Here is a 21707-nt window from a genome sequence, read left to right as displayed (position 1 = left end):
CAACACTAACCAACCCAAATGGTTTAGTCAAAAGAGTACAATGAATCAAAAAGGAAGGTACATACGACTCTCTTTTAGAATATGAGTAATCGTAGACCAAGACATCAATAAGCAAACAAAGCACATATAATGACTCCAAAGCACCCACATCAAGAAGGTGAAAATAGGGTGTGAACACACATATTACACATAAGTTAGGGTCTTCTCAATCACACTCATATGACAGGGGGGACAAGCATACAACATAAGGTTGATACACCTCACACCAACTAAGGGCAAAAGAAAAACTAGAGATCCCAGTGTTGCAACCTGGCTCTGATACCAAATGTAATGCCCCGCCAGGGAACCCCGAAGGGATAAAGCTAAAACACGCTAAAGGAGTGCAAATATATATTTTTTTAAATAAGACACAACATTAAGATACATTGAGTTATCTAAAGCTTTGATAACACAGCGAAAGACTAAACAAACCTAAGGAGTTTCCCAATGTGATTATGTAACTTAAAACCTAACTCAACTCGCGACATTTGATCCAATTAAGCAGATTGTCTTAATTACATTTTATTACCTAAAACATGGATATAATTTGTTCGGTAAATTAAAATAATAGATAATAAGATATGTTCATCCATTAAGGTTGAAGATGAGGCTAACATGAGGATATTTACCCATTAACGTTAAAACATAAATAACATGTGAATTCATTCATTAAGGTTACAATATAGATATCTAGACGAGTTCATCCAATTTAGTTAAAATATAGCTAATATGATGAGGTTTATTTATTAAGGTTAAAATGTAAGTAACCTAATGAGTTCATCCATTATAGTTAAAATATAGCTAATAAGATGAAGTTCATTTATTAAGGTTAAGATGTAAATAACATATTGAAGTTAATCCATTAGGGTTAAAATATAGATAACTCAATGAAGTTCATCCATTAGAGTTCAATTAGGTAACACGATGAGATCTTCCATTACAGTTAAAATATAGCTAATATCATGAAATTCATTTATTAAGATTAACATATAAATAACTAAATAAGTTCATCCATTTTAGTTAAAATTTAGCTATTATGATGGAGATCATTTATCAAGGTTTAAAATGTAGGTAACCAAATGAAGTTCATCCATTAGAATTACAATTTAGGTAATATGACGAGTTCATCCAATAATTGTTATCCATTCATTACGTTCAGTTTTACATTAAACACATGCCATACATCTTGTTCCAAAATGCACTAAAATTTCATCATGACTAATGAGGTCTTTTCATGCGTACTTATTTTCGTTAGCCTTAATAGAACACATTCCTTCATAATCCAATTTATTGCATTTAAGAGATGACTGCATACATGCATTATGATAAATCTCATCCAATCCACTTATACATTCTATCAAAGTGTCATCTGTTAGGGGTCCCACAGATATTGAGAGGGGGGGTGAATCAGTATCTAACCGGTAATAATAATTTCTTAAGTTAAAACATGTAGAACATAATATAACAATAACCGGTATGCAAGAAATAGTGCAATAAATAGAATCAAGAATATCCACATGAAAAGTACACCATAAAACAAGATGTTTAATGAGGAAACCCAGAGTGGGAAAAACCTCGGTGGGATTTGTGACCCACAATATTCACTCACTGGCCAATAAGAGAATATTACTTACAATAGGGGCCTGCACATACAGGAAGGCCAACTGCCTAGAGCTCACTGCTCAATGGGAAGTCACACTGACTTATAATAAGGATTATACTAATCCAATGACTTGTACTACTTTACAATAGCATCTCCAATGCCAGATTCAGTACCGGTTCTTGCTCTATTCTTTACATATACCCTTGACCTATAATTCGCACATTAGGTCTACCTAATAATTTTCTTTATGCCTTTACATCACTTTTTTCAAATGTCTATAATGATCTCCTTTATATACAAGAGCCATTTTACAATTTGCCAAGTCGTCTTACAATAATAAACAAAATATTACATAACAAAAATCCTGTCGGCCTCTGTGCCGGTATACATGTTTTCTTCTGTGCCGGTGTCGGTGTAGAGTGATCTGTTGATGCCAGTGCATTGTCTTGCCTGTGTAATGCTTTGCTAGTATAATGTATTGCCGGTGCCATAGGATTGCAAGGTTGCCATCAATGACAAAACCTGCAATTGCATACAATGTCTCATTGGAGTGTCCATATGCCAACAATCTCCCCCTTTGGCATTGATGGCAACACTCATGAGAAATTTCAAAAAGTATCCAAAATGTGTAGTCCAAAAAAAATATTACCAAATATGAGAGCTCCCCCTGAGCATATGATTCCTGTGTTTTGAACTTTCTCATCCCACTACTCCCCCTTTTGCATCAATGACAAAGGTTGTCAAGATGTCAGTAGAGTTTGTAGGTTCACCTATCCATATCCTTAACCTTGTAGCTGGGTAGTTATTATCTGAAAAAGATCTCCAAAAATTAAGTTTATACTATCCATAAACTTTTTACTATCTTTTATTGTTGTTTCAGTCCTCTTTACTATACCGGTGAGATGCTGCAAATGCTCTGTCGGTGTTTTGCTTCCCTGTATTAGTGCCTCTGAAATTTCCTTCCGCAAAGATGCTAAATAGTCCAATCTTGGACTTAGTTTAGACCTCAGATGTTTTTCCTTGTTTATTATTCTTTCTTTTTCTCTTTCCAGTTTGAGCAATTCTTCCTCAAAATTTGCTATCTTCTCTTCAAAAACTGATAATGAATCCCGTGAGTTGACAAAATTGTTTGCAAGCTTATTTATCTCATCCCGTGTCTTGCTTATTTTCTTGTCAATATCTACAGTCAAAAAGTTTGTTTTACATGTATCTTTATACAGATTTTTGTATTCTTTCAACAAACTACATAGTTCCAGTAGAAGTGTGTCAAAATTTCTATTACACTTCTTTATTTCCTCATCAAAGAATTTCTGTTTCTCTTTTTCTACCTTGTCCTTTACTGATTCTTCCTTTATTTTCTTAATGTTTTCAGAAATATATTTACACAATGTGTCCAATTGTCCTAAAGAATCTTTATTATCTATATTACAGTTTGGAGCTATTGCCTTCAAAATTGGTATTGAATCATCTATTGCTTTATAAGCCTGTGAACTGCAGTCAGTTATTTTCTTAATGGAGTCTAATAATACCTTAGTCACATTTGTTGACTTGAATGTTGATGATGACCCAACAATCTGAGTGCCGGTGGAAGTAACCATGCTTGTATTGACCTCTGGCAGGTCAGTTTGTGTCTGCATTTCTTTTAGCACTGGTTTTCCTACTTCACTACTTACCGGTGGCACTGTTTCCTTATGAACCTATTCCGAAGCCTTTAGCTCTGATGGTTTCTTTGTATGTTGTGTTGTCTTTGTCTGTGCCTCAGATTCTACCTTTTTCTCTATTTCCCCTGCTACTGGAGGCTCTTTAGCCATATCTGACTTGTCAGTTGTATCTTTATCAACTATTATGTTGATCTTTTGGGTATCAACATTTACAGTATATAGGACTTCAGAATTAGGATTTTTATCCTCTACATCCATACTTTCTGCTGTCGGTTGATCTTCAGTAGTTGTAATTTTCACCGGTGGGGGTAGGTTGTCTTTAACTTTTATGCTTGGTGGTGCACCAATTTTTTCTTTCCCCTTGTCTTTGTCCTTCTGATATACCTTTATAGGTTTAGGGTTCTTGTACTCTTCTTGTTTTTCCTTGTCAACTAGGAATATGTCCCAACCATCTTCTATTTCCTTTGTTACTTCAGTAACTCTTCCTACCATCAGTGAAATGTGCCGGTGTGCAGTAGAGAATACTGACCGGTTCGCCTGAGCAATCAAATCATCAATTTCCTTGGGAGAGTTTACTGGATATACAACAAATAGTTTCTTTATTTTTATTTTCTTATCTAATTCAATCACTGCTTGCCTTCTAGCTTCTAACGTTTTGAACAAATCATCAGGAATTTCATTTTCTATTTCCATCAAAAATTTCTTATACATGTCCATATGCAGTATAACACTTTCCTCAACTTGCTCTTTCTTATCAACAGATAGAGTGTCATAAATTTTTCTTATGTTTTTCAGTTTTCCTTCCTTTGTGATTTCATTTAACAATATATCAAGAGGTGTCAAGTCACTATTTGTCCTTTTCTTTTTCTTTGGTGTTAGCTTTTTCTTGGGTGTTGCCTTTCTAACCAGAGATCTCACTGCTTGTTGCTTTTGCCTTGTCCTTCTAGGTGAAGGAGTGGTTGCCGGTGAGGGATCTCTTTTTCTAACAACTCTTTTAAAAGTTGTTGGCATGTCACCTTTCAAAGAAGTACCTACCAGTGATAGATGAGCTTCAGGTTGTGGAGCTACCAACTCATCTTCTGTTATGCCGGTTTTCTTTAGTACATCTTCCTTAATGGCCTTTGCTTGCCTGGATCCTTTCCTCACAAATGCCTCAACCTTCTTTAATCTTTTCTTTGATTGTATTTGGCTTTCTATGGTCTCAGCACTACCAAATACTTCTTCCTTAGGTTCATTTAGGGCTTCCAGAAGTGCTTTAGCATAAGTTTCAACTATGTGATCATCTGTCTCATAGCCCATTTCAGTTACACAAATTGTCCTTGGGATGACCGCTTCCATCCAGATTTCATCTTTCTTAATAACAAAGCATATATCATCTTTGTATTTGTCTACTATTTTCTGGGATAACCTTATTCTTTGCTTCATTTTGGTCTTCAATGCTTGGAAAAAGTCATGAATATTGTTCTCCTTGTTTTCACCCATGGTATTGAATAGTTCCTGTCAATTGCTTTCCTACCAGTATGTCCTATCCAAGTTCTTTATAACCTATATCGGGAACCTATTTTGTTATGTGTAGCATTAGACATACTAACAGATTTCCAAATTTGAAAGTTCCTTTCTTGTCCTTCTTGATTTTTCCAAAGTTGTCTATTAGTTTATCTTTTAACCATTCACAAATGTCAATTTTTGTATTGTCTGTTACCATATCATAAGCACTCTTAATGCATAAACTTGAAACTAAGTTAAGTCTTTTAGCATGAGTGGCTTTGTAACCTAATATCATACTTATGAATCTCACATTGATATCTTTTACATCATTAACCCTTAGAGATCTCTAATCGAATGTTGCACCTGTTAGTTTTGTAACTAGGTCAGTTGGAATCTTCTTGGTTTTGTCTGGTCTCTTGCCAGTGGTCGGTAACCCTGTGACAGCTTTCACAGCTTCCTTGGTGATCTTATGGATTGCATCTAGCCAGAAAAATTCTCCATGAACTCTGCTTAACACTATCCTAATCACATCCTTTGGAAATTCAGGAATGCTAAGGATTTTTGTGAATCCTAGGGTTTCAATAACCTTGTGTTCATCTTTAACATTGCTGGTATCATCACATATTACGATTTTATACATGGTTTTGATTTCCTCATCTCCTAATTCTTCAATGTTGCAGTGGATGGACATTCTAGGGTCTTCAGCATATACAACACCTTTAGGGATTTGAGAAAAAGCACCTAAGGTATCATCCTTCTTTGCTATCTCGGGGACTAACTGAAATACAGGCCTAGGTCTTTTAATTACTTCAACAATAGTAGGGTTTGCTATGTATTCAATTGCAGAGGTGGATGCCATGATTAAATACCTTTTTCTGCCTTGGATGGATGATTGCTTGGAGTGTGCTTGCTTCTTTCTCGAAATGCCTTAGCTCGGAATCTTCGCGCTCTCTAAAAATTTGAAATCATAGTGAAATGAAATGGAGCCAAAACCTTATTTTTATAATGTCTTTTTGCCATCTACCATATTAATTGCATGCCAGTTAATATTCACTTAATATTGTCTGTCGGTAATAAGTAATTTTCAACTTCTTATCTCTAACCAAGGGAATAATTAGCACTTGTGTCATTTGATTGCCAAACCCTCAAGGAAATTTTCTTCAATCAGATGAAGAACTTCCTGCCGGTGGAGCACTGCTCTGTCCTGTCAGTGAAGCTTCACTTTGTCCTACCGGTGGAGCATTTATTGGTTCTACCGGTGGAGAAGTACTCACAATATTTAGATCAGCTTTTCTAATCCATTGCTTTGAGAATTCTTGCTTAACCTCTTCAACTTTTTCCTTACCTTTCAAGCTAGCACTTTTGTTGTCTACCGGTGTACCTTTACTTCTACAAAATTTAGCAATATGCCCAATCTTGTTACATGCATAATAAGTTACATTATTCTTTTGAATATCTTTCCCATAACCTATGCCGGTTTGTGTTCTGCATTGATTTGATAAATGTCCAAATCTTCCACAAACATAACATCTCACATTCATTCTACATTTTTTAGAGTTATGACCAGCTTTGTTGCATTTTGAGCATTGACCGGTGGGTGTATTGATATTCTGATAATTCCTAGATCTACATTCATTTTCTCTATGAGCATACTTATTACAGTTAAATCATTTTCCATTGAATTTATAAGCATTAGGTTGTCTTACCGGTTTGCTGTGATCTTGAGTATTTGCAATACCAGAGCTTTCACCAACTTCAAAGCCAATTCCAGAAGTGTCACCTTTAGGTTTTTGATTCTTCAGCAAGGTACCAAGTTGCTCTGAGCTTTTCTTGAATTTTTCTTTGTGTTGATTTGCAGTTTCTAGTTCCCTTTCCAAGATTTCTTTTTGTCTTGTCAATTCATTTGAGTCATTCTGAGTATGCATCAGATCTGTCTTTAACATGTCATTTTCATAGCTAAGTCTTGTGTTCTCATTTGATGCATCACTTAGTCTTCTAGTCAATTCTTCTTCATTCTTCTTTCTATCCTCAATCTCTTTGCAAAATCTCATATTCATATCCTGCATTTCATTTTTTGTTGTCATGATCTCTTGTTTCAACTTGCTTATCATATCATTAAGTGATTCCTTTTCATCATTCTCATTTTGCAATTTTTCACAGAGTTCTCTTCTCTTATTTCTTGCAGCAGTAAAATTTTCTTGAAGTGCCTGAATGATATCCTGAGCTGCTCTCAAATCATCTTCTAATTTGATATTTTTCAATTTCTCTGCATCATAGTCTGTAAGAGCTCCTTCAAGTTGCTTCATCAGATTTTCCATCTTTACCGGTGTCAAGATCTTCCTCAAGTTGTTAGGCTTCTGAAAATAGAGGACCAGGCTCTGATACCAATTGTTAGGGGTCCCATAGATACTGAGAGGGGGGCGTGAATCAGTATCTAACTGGTAATAATAATTTCTTAAGTTAAAATATGTAGAACATAATATAACAGTGTACCGGTATGCAAGAAATAGTGCAATAAACAGAATCAAGAATATCCACATGAAAAGTACACCATAACACAAGATGTTTAATGAAGAAACCCGGTGTGGGAAAAACCTCGGTGGGATTTGTGACCCACAATATTCACTCACTGGCCAATAAGAGAATATTACTTACAATAGGGGCCTACACATGGAGGAAGGCCAACTGCCTAGAGCTCACTGCTCAATGGGAAGTCACACTGACTTACAATAAGGATTATACTAATCCAATGACTTGTACTACTTTATAATAGCATCTCCAATGCTAGATTCAGTACCGGTTCTTGCTCTATTCTTTACATATACCCTTGACCTATAATTCGCACATTAGGTCTACCTAACAATTTTCTTTATGCCCTTACATCACTTTTTTCAAATGTCTATAATGATCTCCTTTATATACAAGAGTCATTTTACAATTTGCCAAGTCGGCTTACAATAATAAACAAAATATTACATAACAAAAATCCTGTTGGCCTCTGTGCCGGTATACATGTTTTCTTCTATGCTGGTGCTGGTGTAGAGTGATCTATTGATGCCGGTGCACTATCTTTCCTGTGTAATGCTTTGCCAGTATAATGTCTTGCCGATGCCATAGGATTGCAAGGTTGCCATCAATGACAAAACCTTCAATCACATACAATGTCCCATTGGAGTGTCCATATGCCAACATCATCCACACATGCTATCAGTAACCATGAAACATAAGAACAAAAGCATCATATAACACCAAAATGATCTCGAAGTTCACCCCTAGAGGGCTACATCTTGGGGTCTGCTCAATTGCAAGACCCCTTTGATAATTAAATAAGTTAAAGGTACATAAGTTTCACGTTATTTACAATCCTACCATTTAGGCGAACATAACCAATATACAAACGACCACTTCAGTCAATAAATACATAATGATCCCTACATAGAAACGGAACCAATTGAACATATTAAAAGCAAATACAAAGGTCCCTTGTCTAAAGGTACTCTAACTAGGGACCTGACCAACTATGCCCAACCACAAATCAACTAGACGACATGGTCCAAACAAACATATCAAGTCTTGTCGTTACCTTAAACAAAAGCAAATACAGAAATTAAACTTGCATAGGCACTAACCGATAGAGGCAATCTTTTTTTTTTTTTTTCCTATTGGTTTAAACAATAAAGGTCGATCAAGTTTTCTAAATGATCGAAGTTTTCAAAATACATTAATAGAAAAATCACCATTACAAGGTGAATGCAATACCACAATTGCAATAATGATATTTGTCTATTACACAATACAGAGGAGACATATAACTACACCCTTTATTTTACTAAAAGAACATATTATTAACCTACCAATTTTCCAATCGATACATTATTAAATTTCCAATAATTCTAATAGCATATCATTTAAGTTCTCAAAATATTTAATGATAAATAATTCATTTTCCAAATACTTCTATACTTTAGTATTTCATTTCTAAAACTCCCAGATGTCCTATATCATTCAAATCGAAAACAATCCATATTCCTAAATAATATTTTATTTAAAAATTACCAAATAAGAAAAATATTTTATTTCAAAGATCTTCCAATTTAAACAATATTTAATCTTTTTCTAAAAGATACTTCCCTATTAAAAAGAGATTCCAAAATTAAATATTAATTAATATATATTTATTAATCCATGATTAATAAAATATAATTAATTTAATAATTAATAATGCGCAAACTTCCAATTTAGTATTATTTAATATATATATTAATTTTTCATTAATATAATATATATTAATAATATCTATTAACTGAATTAAAACTATATAAAATAGACTTTAATAAAAATATATTTAAAAAAAACTTCTTTTAACCACACCATAATTCCTAATGATATATTTCATTTTATAAAAAATTAAAAAAAATAAAATAAAATAAAATAGAAAAGAAATAGGTTAGCAAACCCTAAGCCTGCGGGTCCCACCTCCCATCCACGGGAGTGGGAAGGACCAACCCGCAGGTCCCTGCGGCCACAGGTGGATGCAGGCTCCTACGATCCACACTGTGTTCGCAGGTCCCTGCGGGCCACATTGTGGACGCAGGTCCCCTGCAGCCCACGATGTCGACGCAGGTTTCCTGCGGCCCACAATGTGGACGCAGGTCTCCTGCAAGCCACAATGTGGATGCAGGTCCCTGCGGACCACAATGTGGCCATAGGAAAGACTGCAAACCAGCAGGGAAGAGGGGGGGAAGGTGGCATGAGTTGAGCCTCTACTCCTCCGCCCGCCAAACCCTAACACCCAATTATTTTTTGATATTGATATTTTTAAATACATTTAATAATGGCAAGCCAAAATAATAAATGGGAAAACTAGTTTGACATAATATTTATAGTCCAAAACAAGGACTTCAAACAGTTTTCCAGAATGTTCAAGAAACAACAACAAATCTTGAGCATAAAGAAGCTCCTTACACATACAATGATTCAAAAAATCAGTCAATCATCAACTAATTTCCACTAAGAACCTTAATCTTGAGGGCATTCAAATAAAACTGCATGAAGAACATCCAAACCCATTTTTTTGATTTAACAATGAAATAAAAAGGTAAACAAGAATTCCTACCTCTTTTAGCATTCCTGGCAAGATTTTTTGAAGAAGAACCCAACCTGCAACTATAGAAATCCTTCCTTCCCAAAATCCCCAATTTTCTCCATCCAAAAGCATTTTTCCCCCAAAAAAATCAACAACCCTAAAAATATTTTCCAACCTAGGTTAAATGGAATAAAATTTGACCTAATCTCTAATTTCGAATTTAAACACTTTTTAAATAAAAGAAGAAAAATCATTCTTTTCAACTATTCAAATAATCTAACTTGCTTTTCTAATTAAAATTAAAATGCTTCTCTCTCATTTAATTTTAATTTTCTCAATATTAACAAAGCTAACATTTATATTTTGCAATATTGATGAGGGTAAAATATTTTAATTAAATTAAATTCCCAAAATCAATCTTTCACACTATATCTATTATATATATAAATTAAACTTGCTTTTCTAATAAAAATTGATTTTCTTAAATTATTAAAATTAACCTTTCTATTCCAAAAAGCAAAAAGGGATTAAATTATTTTTATTTCGAATAACTTTAAATCTTCCCTTTTTAAAATGCATAAACTAAATAAATTTACGGTTTTAAATTAACCATTAAATTTAACTTGCTACAACATAAATAGAGTGATCTTTTTAATTAATGATTAATCACATAAAAGAAACCTATTTATTTTAAATTCCTCAATTACTAGTGCGTAAATGAACACATTAAATCGAATTAAATACTTAGGACAAAATACTCAATTTTTTTTTTACCACCCGCAAGGCATGCAAACCAAGAAAGCCAACCAAATACACGACCCGCAAACCCAAATGAAAAGGGAAACTGACGGACCACAGGTGATGCTCACTTGAGCATGACTAGGGGAAAATGAGGGTTTTACAACCACCTAACCCAAATTCTAAGGGAGAAAGAGGTATACTCAACCCTGCGAATCCAGGTGAAGACGAACCTCGCACCACGACAGTACTATACCTGCAATCTCCTGCAACCAAGAGTCACACAAGCATACATATATATATATATTTAATGAAGGTGTTAGCTCGAGATCAATAACAAGAGTTAGGGAAAAATTTAAACTTACATAAGAATCGATGCGAAAGCACATTAACAGGTATGCACAATAATCATAATACCTGACTACAACATTACATCACAGTAAATCAACCATTCAAGAATTCCACATTAAAGTCAACCAAGGTCGAACCGGTTTACAAAGATGACTAGGGTAGGGGCACTACACACTCTTGATTATAGGGTAGCCATGTCTATGAGGTTCTTGGATGATGATGAATTCATCCATACCCTAGACTTCAAATATTTTTGGCTAAAAATAAAAATGAAGAATTTGAGGAAAGAAGGAAAATGAACCTCATGGGTGCGGATGAGTCCAAGCATGAAGAGATCATTACTCAAACCTTTAAAGAGGAAAAATTTGATGATGTGCATGTTACTCTCGAGGAGGCCAGAGAAATTGTCCTAAAAAGTGATCTGTTGAATGTTTCGGGGATGACTTTGAAACAAATGTTCCTATTAGACTAGGTGAGGAAACAAGAAGACCCAATGCTAGTTGTAGAATTTGATTTTGATTAAGGGGTAAGCAGTACATGATACAACCCCAAGACTGATATGTTAGCTGCATGGGCGAGTTACAAGAATACCAATAAGCCAAAGCTTGTAGATTTGGTAAAAGAATCTAGAGGAACAACAATCTTTAATACTATAAAATATACCTCCCCATTGGAGGCTACCACTTTAATTATGCACTTAGCCATGTTCACAAGAGATTCTGTAAAACATATGCAACAAAGGCTAATTGAACTTGACTAGGGTCAAAAGGAGATGACCGCTGAAATTAATAAGTTATATGTTGAAAATACTATGTGGAAAGAAAAATCCAAGGGACAATTTAATAACTAGAATAACGCCATTGTCTTACACAAGCATTCTCCTCCAAAGCCAATAGATCTAACTAAAAATAACCAAGGATGGAAAGAGGAGAAGAAAAGATATTAAAATGAAATTCAAGATTTGAAGGCAGGCAATGATGGCACTCTGTAGAAAATACCTGGACAAATATATTGTGCTTTTAAATAGGTATTGGCCCATAGGGTGAAACTTGTAATTGAAAAATTGGAAGATGTTTATAGAAGTTATGAGTATCTCTTGAAGATGACAAAATTATTCACAAAAAACAAGCCTAAACTGGAGGCTCTGTCAAAGAGATAACCATCCCATCAAACCTTGATCACTTTATGCAAAGTTACACAAAGGGACCCAATTGCTTCCCCAACAATAAAAGGAACAAAAAAAATAATAGCAAAGATCATTGAGGAGCTTAAATATGTTCTAGGAGATGAACAAAAGGTGGGGGTTAAGATAGATTCTTTTTATACTTTCCAACATTGGACCATACCAGGCATAGTGGACAAAGACATACATATCAGAGGCTTCAGTGACTGGAAAAGTGAATTCTACCAAATGGTTCCTAAGATTATCTCTCACATGAAGGAAGAAAAGGACGTGAGTGTTCAAGTGTTCAACATGTTCCTAGATAGAATCATGACTCTGGACATTGGATATTCAAAGTTTATCACCGAGGTTAGAGCTATGACAGATAAGAGGTGGAAGGACCACCTCATCAACATGCCTACTGTGGAGAGTTATAAATGGCCAATGATTATGAGATCTATCAATGAGAAACCATGTACCTAAAGGTTGCAGAAGATTAAAAGCCATCTGGTGAATATGAAGAATACCTAGTCAAAAGTAGAACCTTGCTAGACCCAAGGGTCATGGGTTATTACTCACATTATTATGACAATGGGATTTCTTGCATTCATAGGCTATGTTTAACATCATATTTTATTTATTTCATGTTGTTACACTTGCTTAAGCAAGATTTCAAATATTTTTATTTAAAAAACTTTTCTTGATTATGCAAATTAGTTGTGAAAAGGTGCATTGTAATGGTCTAAAGCTTATTTCTTATCCCCATTTTGTATATAAGGCCCTACTTGGTGAAGAGATGCAGAGGAAGGTATCCCTTAGTTCAAAGGAAGCCCTAACTGTTCGTGGAAGACCTAAGGAAAAAGGCAAGAAGAATGAGAAGCGCAATAAGTCCAAATCAAGAGGGAAAATGATATCTCTTGGAAAAGTCCAAAGTCATTTACTGAAATTACAGTAAACCAGGTCACATCCATAAGGACTACAAAGAAGAAAAGAAGAAGAAAAATAAGAAGATTGATTCTGATTCGGAGTCCGAGAAGGAATATTGTGATGCATTTATTGCAGCTTTGGTGACTCATGTAGGTAATGGTGCCTGGTTAATGGACTTAGTGCATCTTTTCATATGACTACCAATAGAGATTGGTTTTCTGAATATGAAGAATCTAATGGAGGTAACGTGTACTTGGGTGTTGATTCACATTTAGACATTGCTGGTCGAGGTAAAGTTAGAATCAAGTTTTCTGATGGTAGGATAAAAAGGATTAATTGTGTGTTGCATATCCCTGGTTTAAAATGAAATTTGTTATCTTTATGCAAACTGATAGATGCGGGTGTGTAGGTAGTCTTTTTTCAAGAAGGATGTAATATGATTAAGGGTACTATGGTAATTGCTAGAGGTGTCAGGTTCAAAACTTTGTATAAGCTAGACGCATACACTATTGAGTGTAATAGCACTTCTGTAAAAAGTAAATCTATGGAAGATTTGAGAGTTTCACCTTCAGTAGATGGAAATGGCTTTTTCTTACCTAAGGGTGCTCTTTCTTCTAAAGCAAAGCTACCTGCAGAGAAGACTAGGTTATGGCACCAAAGACTCGACCACATTGGAGAAAAGGGTCTAAGGACCTTGAAAAATAAATACCTTGTTGAAGGTTTGAATGATTGTAATCTTGACTTTGATTTCCGTGAGCATTGCATTTACAAAAAATAAAACTGCGTTTAGTTTTACTCAAGCTCTCATAAAACTTGTGGTGTTTTGGATCTTATTCATTCTGATGTGTTTGGTCCTGTAGATGTTCCTTTGATTGGAAAATCCACATATTATGTTTCATTTATTGATGATTTTAGTAGAAGGACATGGGTATATTTTATAAAGAGTAAATTTGAAGTTTTTCAGTTGATTTAAAAAATTTAAAGCAATGTTTGTTGCAGACTGGAAAGAAAATAAAATGTTTGAGGACTGATAATGGCAGTGAATTTTTCTCTAATGATTTTGATAGATTCTATAAAGACTGTGGAAACAAACATAAGACAACTTTGTATTCTCCACAACAGAATGGATTTGTAAAAAGAATGAATAGGACACTGATGGAGAAGGCTAGGAGTATGTTAAGTGGTGCTAGTCTAGAACAAAAATTTTGGGCTGAAGTTGTTGCCACTACTTGCTGCTTGATTAACAGGTCTCCTACATCAGCCCTTGTTAATAAAACACTTATGGAAGCATGGTCAAGTCACAAGCCTTCATTGAGACATCTTAGAATTTTTTGTTGTGAGGTATATGCACATGTGCCAAAGGAGAAGCAGACAAAGTTTGAGAAGAAGGCTATGAAATGTATCATCATCGGGTATAGTTATGGTGTGAAAGGATACAAGCTTTGGGACCATGTTGCACAAAAGGTAATTCATAGTAGAAGTGTTATTTTGAGAGAAATTAAGTCTCCTTCTATTACATTGTAGCCATAATAGACTAAAAAGGAAGATGTGACTCAATTTCCTTGTACACCTGAAAGAGTTGAATAATGACCCCTAGATAGGCAAGAAGTTGAGGAGAGCTTGTCTAGATCTAAATGTTTAGAAGAGGAGGAAGAACCTCCAACATAGCTTGTTCAAAGGTCTACAAGACATAGACAACCACCTGAAAGGTATTCACCTTATGATTGGCGATGTATTTTTTCTTTGAATACCAATGTGGATGAACAAAAATCTATAGAAGAGGCACTAGGTATGAATGATGCAGAATCCTGGAAAATTGCTATGGAAGAAGAAATGACAACTTTGAAAAAGAATGATACATGGGATCTTGTACCATTGCCTGAAGGACGAAAGCCTATTGGTTGCAAATGGGTGTTCAAGAAAAAGATTGGTTTAGATGGAAGCATTGAGAAGTATAAAGAAAGGTTGGTTGCAAAAGGCTAGTCTCAAGTTGAGGGTGTTGATTATGGTGAGATATTTTTTCCTGTTTCCAAAATGACATCTATTAGAATTTTGCTTTCCATTGTTGTTGCTTATAATTTAGAGGTTGAGCAGATGGATGTGAAAATTGCTTTCCTTCATGGTGATTTGGAGGAGGATATTTATATGACACAACTAGAGCACTATGTGGTGAAAGGTAAAAGTAATTTGGTCTATAAATTAAAGAAATTTTTGTATGGCCTCAAACAGAGTCCTAGGATGTGGTACCAGAAATTTGATACATATGTGTTGAGTTTTGGATTTGAGCATTCTGAATTAGACCATTGTGTTTATTATAGCTCTGATGGTGATCATTTCCTGTACATTGCATTGTATATTGATGATATGTTATTCATTGGTAAAGGGAAAGGTATGATTTCATAACTAAAGTCTCAGCTCGCTGCTAAATTTGAAATGAAAGATCTTGGTGCAGCAAAGCACATTCTTCAGATGGAAATTAGAAGAGATAGAGTGAACAAAAAGCTATGGCTAGGCCAGAGTAAGTATGCAAATTCAGTGTTACGGAGGTTCAACATGTAAGATTGTAGACCATTGTGTGTTCCTTTTATAGTTGTAATAAAATTATTTGTTGAAGATTGTCCTACATTCCCATCAGAGATGGAAGACATGAGCAGAGTGCCTTAACAAAGTGCAGTTGGAAGTTTGATGTATGCTATGGTCTGTACTAGACTAGACATTGCCCAAGTAGTGGGAATATTGTCTAGATATATGTCTAATCCTAGTAGAGTTCATTGGGATGCAGTCAAAAGAGTCTTCAAATATTTAAAGAGTACCTCAGAGTATTCTTTGTGTTATCATGGTAATTCAGTTGGAGACATGATTTCCCTTGACATTCATGGTTATGTGGATTCAGGCTAGGTAGGTGATATTGATAGCAGAAGATCCACTAGTGCTTATGTGCTTACTTTATTTGGTGGTGCAATTAGTTGGATGAGTAAGAAAAAGGCTGTGGTTTCTTTTTCCACTACTAAAGTAGAGTATATGGAAGCTACTCATGGTTGTAAAGAAGCCATTTGTCTTAAGAGATTGTGTTCAAACATTGGAATAAAACAAGGAGCCGTGACAATTTATTGTGATAGTCAGAGTGTGATCTTCCTAGCTAAGAACTCGACATTTCATGCCTGAACCAAGAACATTGATGCTCAGTATCATTTTGTCAGAGATATGGTCGAAGATGGTAGGGTGAAGCTGGTTAAGATAGAAACTTTGATGAATGTTGCAGATGCTTTAACTAAGGTTGTGAGTATAGAGAAGTTCAGATGGTTTTCATAGCCTATGGGCCTCATGGCCCCTAGCAATTGATTTATTGTGTTGATACTCCCTTTTCTCTTGCAAGGTGTTCGACAAGTGGGAGATTTGTTGGGAAAATGGTGTCTCAACCTTGCATTTACATATGGTTACTATTTATAGTAAGTTTTCATTTGGGCACGAAATGGTGCAAAATTCTCCCTGAAGCTTCTAGTTGGCTAGATAAGCATTCTGGTAAAGTTAGATCACAAGATCACAACTAGTTTTGAAGATATTAAATTTTCCATTTTGGAGGGGTCCAATGAAAGGTTTAAATTTGATTTTGAGGACTTTAGAGGCTCTGAAATGCCTTGAAAAGTGGGCATAAATGGTGTAGCTATTTACGAGGCAATAAAGCACTTCACAAGCTTTTCGACGCTTCAAACTGTTGGCATATGATGAACTGACATGTTGATATGATGATAATGTATGTTGTCATTGATGTAAATAAGTGTAAGTGAACCGGTATGCAGATTGAAAGAAGTTGGTGAACCAGTATGAAGAGGTATGAGGAGATGCAATGAGCTGGTGTTAGGGTTTCACTAAGTGTGACTACCGGTTGGCAGTCTCAGCTCTAGGGTTATTGGTTTGGCGATCCACCTTGTGCGATGCAACGAGTGATACTCTGTGATGAGTTAGCTAAGAGATGTGAATGAGATCGAGGTACCACATCAACCTTGTGTGTGTGAAGGATTTCCTTGAGGATCTTGCAGGAGAAGATCAACTACATTTGAAGTCTACCTCGGGAATGATCATTCTTCTTGGCAGTATGAGAAGGAAGCATTATGAGTTACTGATTCCCATGAGTAGCGAGGAATGGAAAATACAGATTGTCTTGTGATCTACTTGAAATTGTATTGCTCTATGAAAAGTGTTTGGACAGTCAAGATTGGACTGCTTGTGTTGTAAACCTAAGATGCTTAGCATTTAGGGTTTATGCTACTGACCTAACTGATGTCTATAAGGTCGATGATGTTTGTTATTGTAAAGTTGTTGGTAAATGTTGTGTGTGTATCCGAGTGATGAGATACTTGCTAGACCAGTAAGAGGAAAACTACAGAGTGTGATTGCAGAGTAGAGGAAATGAAAAGGATCTGCCTTGGCATGTAGTGCTATTATCATATCAGAAGTTTTACCTATTGTCTTCTAATCATTTCAATGGTTGGAAAATCCCTTTACTGGGTAGCTTTAATAGGCTTATTGTAAAACCTTTAACAAGGTGACTCAAGATCATTGAGTTCTTCAAATCCTCTAGCGAGGTAACCTCTAACAAGGTTTCAACCTTTAATAGGGTATATAGCCATCTCTTAACTAGGTGATCTCTAATAGGATCAGTTCCTAACAGAACCTTATTGTATAGTCTTTAACTGGACTAGGCTCTTAACAGGGTGAGCTTCAAAAGAGTTCAAAAACAAGCTTGTGGGTATTCATCCCCACTGTGGTTTTTCCCATTTGGGTTTCCATGTGAAAAATCTGTGTTATGCATTTTTCATGTGATGTTGATGTATTATTTGGTTGAATGATTATGCATGTAGAGTTATTAGGTTATGGTATTACTGGTATACCACATGCATATGTTTATGGGTGAAGTTGATATTAAGTATTGATCATATTTGAAGTGTTCAGACATATCATTTTATGGTATTTGATGTCTTACTTTGTTTAACCAGTATTGCCATGGTTAAGTTCAGTGATGGTGACAACCAGTTGGTATTGCTTTAATCGGATAAGTTGTTGAGTGAGTTTTTGCCTGTACTGATTCACCCCCCCCTCTCAGTACTAGTTGGGGTATCTGTTGTTAATCATTATTCATCAATTGGTATCAGAGAACCTCTAGGTCCTCGGTGATATAAGATTAACTGCTTGAGGTAAAATATCTTGTTGTAATGATGAAGAGGGAAGGTCCTAAGTTCAATAGAGATAACTTTAAGATATGGAAGGACATAATTAAGATTTACATCAAGAGTATGGGTGCTCAACACTGGAGCTATGTTGAGAATGCCTGTGTGGCTCCCACTGGCACTCTGACTGATGATCAGAAGAGAGAGATCCAGGAAAATGGGCAAGTCACGGAAGCCCTTATCAGCAGCCTGTCAGATATTGATTTTATTGATGTACAAGACAAGGACACACCTAAGGATGTATGGGATGCACTGGAAAAAATCTATGGTGGTGATGAGAATGTAAAGCAAGCTAAGGAAGAGTGCCTTAGAGGTAAATTTGAGGAGATGAGGATGGTTGAAGGTGAGACCATTCAACAGTATGGCAGTTTAGATCATTATTACCAATCTATACAATCAGAGTTGCTACTATCCAGGAACCAAGGTCTATTGATAAAACCAAGGTATTCTTAGATTCTATCATTGCAAAGTTAACTGCATATGAGTTGAATAGCTATGATGGCAATGTTCAGAAGATTGAGTCAGCCTTTAAAGCATCTACTATACCATCCAGAAAAGGAAAAGAAACTAGTACCAGTTATGAATCCAGACAATGCAGAGATATGGATGATGAAGAGATTCTAATGGAGTTTGAATCTCTTCTTGCTAAAAGACTTCCAAAGGGAACTGGAAAATATAGAGGTAAACTTCCTTTGAAATGTTTTTCCTGCAACAAGATAGGACATATAGTTGTTAATTGTCCTAACAATGTCAATAAGGATAAACTGGAGAGGTTTAGAAAGTATGAAGGAGGAACAAAAGAAATTGTCTAGTTGTTGTGGATGAAGGTGTCACTAATGAAGAATCAAAAGATGAAGAAAATGAAGACATAGTGTTTGTAGCAGTAAAGGAAGAACTGTCTGACAAGAAAGCACTTCTCTCTCACATTGAAAACTCTAATGAGTGGATAATTGATAGTGGTTGTTCTCACCACATGACTGGTGACTGGAGAAAGTTTCTGTCTCTAGAGGAATATGAGTGAGGTGTTGTCAAATTTGGCAATGATGCACCATGTTTGGTAAAAGGTAAAGGATCCATCTCACTAAATGAAAAGAGCAGTACAAATGATGTCTACAAGGTAGAAGGTCTTAAGCATAACCTGTTGAGTGTTGCTCAGCTGAATGACAAAGGACTAGTTTTGGAATTCAAAGGTAGAATCTGCAGTATAATTGGGAAGAATGGTGAACTTATTGCCACCGGTAAGTAGACCAAAGGTAACCTATTTCAGTTGAATGCCAAGATAAGTCGGTGTCTAATTGCTAAGTGTGATGATAGTTGGATATGGCATAGGAGACTTTGTCATATGAACTTTGACAACATTGTTAAAGCCGGTAAGATCAAGGTAGTAAGAGGATTACCTTTGCTAAAAAAACCTAAGAATTCTTTGTGCAGAGAATGTCAACTTGGGAAGATGTCTTCCTCAACTTTTAAAGGTAAGTCTTTCTCAGCAAAAAATTTACTTGATCTTGTGCATACTGATTTGTGTGGTCCTATGAAAACTAGAAGTATTTAGGGAGATAGGTATTTTATGATTCTTACTGATGACTACTCAAGAATGATGTGGGTCGCATTCTTGAAAGACAAGTCTGAAGCATTTGGAAAGTTCAAAGCCTTCAGAGCATTCGTAGAGAAAGAAAGTGGTAAAAAGATAGAATGCCTGAGAACTGATCAAGGAGGAGAATTCACTTCTGATGAATTTAATAAGTATTGTGAAGATAATGATATCAAGAGGCAATTGTCTGCCCCAAGGACACCACAATAGAATGGCATAGTAGAAAGAAATAACAGGACTGTAGTTGAAGCGGCTAGAACAATGTTGATCCAAGGAAAGGTTGCTCACACTTTTTGGAGAGAAGCAGTGAGCACTGTAGTCTATACTATGAACCAGGTACTCATCAAGAAAGACAAAGATAAAACTCCTTATGATTATTGGACTGGGAAAAATCCCACTGTGAGTTACTTTAAAGTGTTTGGTAGTAAGCTCTATATCAAGAGAGGTGAGCATTTGAGCAAATTTGATGCAAAATGTGATGAAGGAATATTTTTGGGATATTCCACTAAGAGCAAAGCTCTCAAGTGCTACAACAATAAAACTCAAAAAATTGTTGAAAGTATCAATGTAAGGGTTGATGAATCCCCTGAGGAACCTGAGGAAACATGCAGCGAAGAAGTGGAAGATGAACTGGGTATAGCCTTCTAGGAATCGGTTAAGAAAGAAAGTTGTTAAGATCTCAGTGTTCCTATACTTCTAGAAGCAGCAGTAAGAGAAGAAGAAGTAAGTGAAGAAGAAGAAGAAAGCTAGTAGATCAAGATAGAGTCATTCCTAGATATGTGAAGCTGCATCATGATCCAAAGAAAATCATATGAGATAAAGATTCAGGGATACTCACAAGAAGAAAAGTGAAGGAGAACTCTTGCATGATTTCTGAATTTGAACCCAAGACTTCCAAAGAAGCTCTTATAGATGAAGACTGGATTAAAGGAATGGAAGAGGAGCTAGACCAAATAGAAATAATGCAACATGGTCTTTGGTGCCTAGACCAGAACATAAAAATGTCATAGGTACCAAATGGGCCTTTAGGAATAAGCTGAGTGAAGAAGGCACAATTGTAAGAAACAAGGCTAGGCTTGTATGCAAGGGATACGCTCAGGGGGAGGGAGAAGACTATGGAGAAACCTTTGCTCCTATGACTAGACTAGAAGGTGTTTGAATGCTACTTGCATTTGTAGCATTTAAGGGATTTAAGGTTTATCAAATGGATGTGAAGTCTACTTTTCTGAATGGAATCCTAGAAGAGGAAGTGTATATAAAGAAACTAGAAGGGTTTTCCTTATTAGAAGATAGTGACATGGTGTGCAGATTACACAAAGCCTTGTATGGATTGAAACAAGCACCTAGGGCATGGTATGAAATACTACACTCTCATCTTGTGAAGATTGGATTTCAGAGAACAAGTGAAGATAGCAACATCTACTTGAAATTAGAAGGTGATTAGATTCTGATCTGTGAAGTGTTTGTGGATGACTTAATCTTTGGAGGAGATGATAAAATAAGTCATATGTTTGTAGATGAAATGAAGAAAGAGTTTGAGATGTCTTTGATAGGAGAGATAAAGTTCTTCATTGGTTTAAATATTCAGCAAATGAAAGAGGGTATCTTTATTACCCAGTCCAAGTATGTCAAAGAGGTATTGAAGACTTTTGGCATAGAGAAAAGCAAACCGGTTGGTACACCAATGGTGACTGGCTATAAACTAACTAAGGAAGATGATTCAATGTTGGTAAATGAGAAGGAGTACTAGTCAATGATCGGTAAGCTGCACTATGTGGTGCACAACAGACCAGATATTGCTCATGCAGTAGGCATAGTAGCTCATTTTCAGAA

This window comes from Cryptomeria japonica, chromosome 3 (assembly GCF_030272615.1).
Source record: "Cryptomeria japonica chromosome 3, Sugi_1.0, whole genome shotgun sequence".
Classification (NCBI taxonomy): Eukaryota; Viridiplantae; Streptophyta; class Pinopsida; order Cupressales; family Cupressaceae; genus Cryptomeria; species Cryptomeria japonica.
This window is presented reverse-complemented; position numbering follows the sequence as displayed.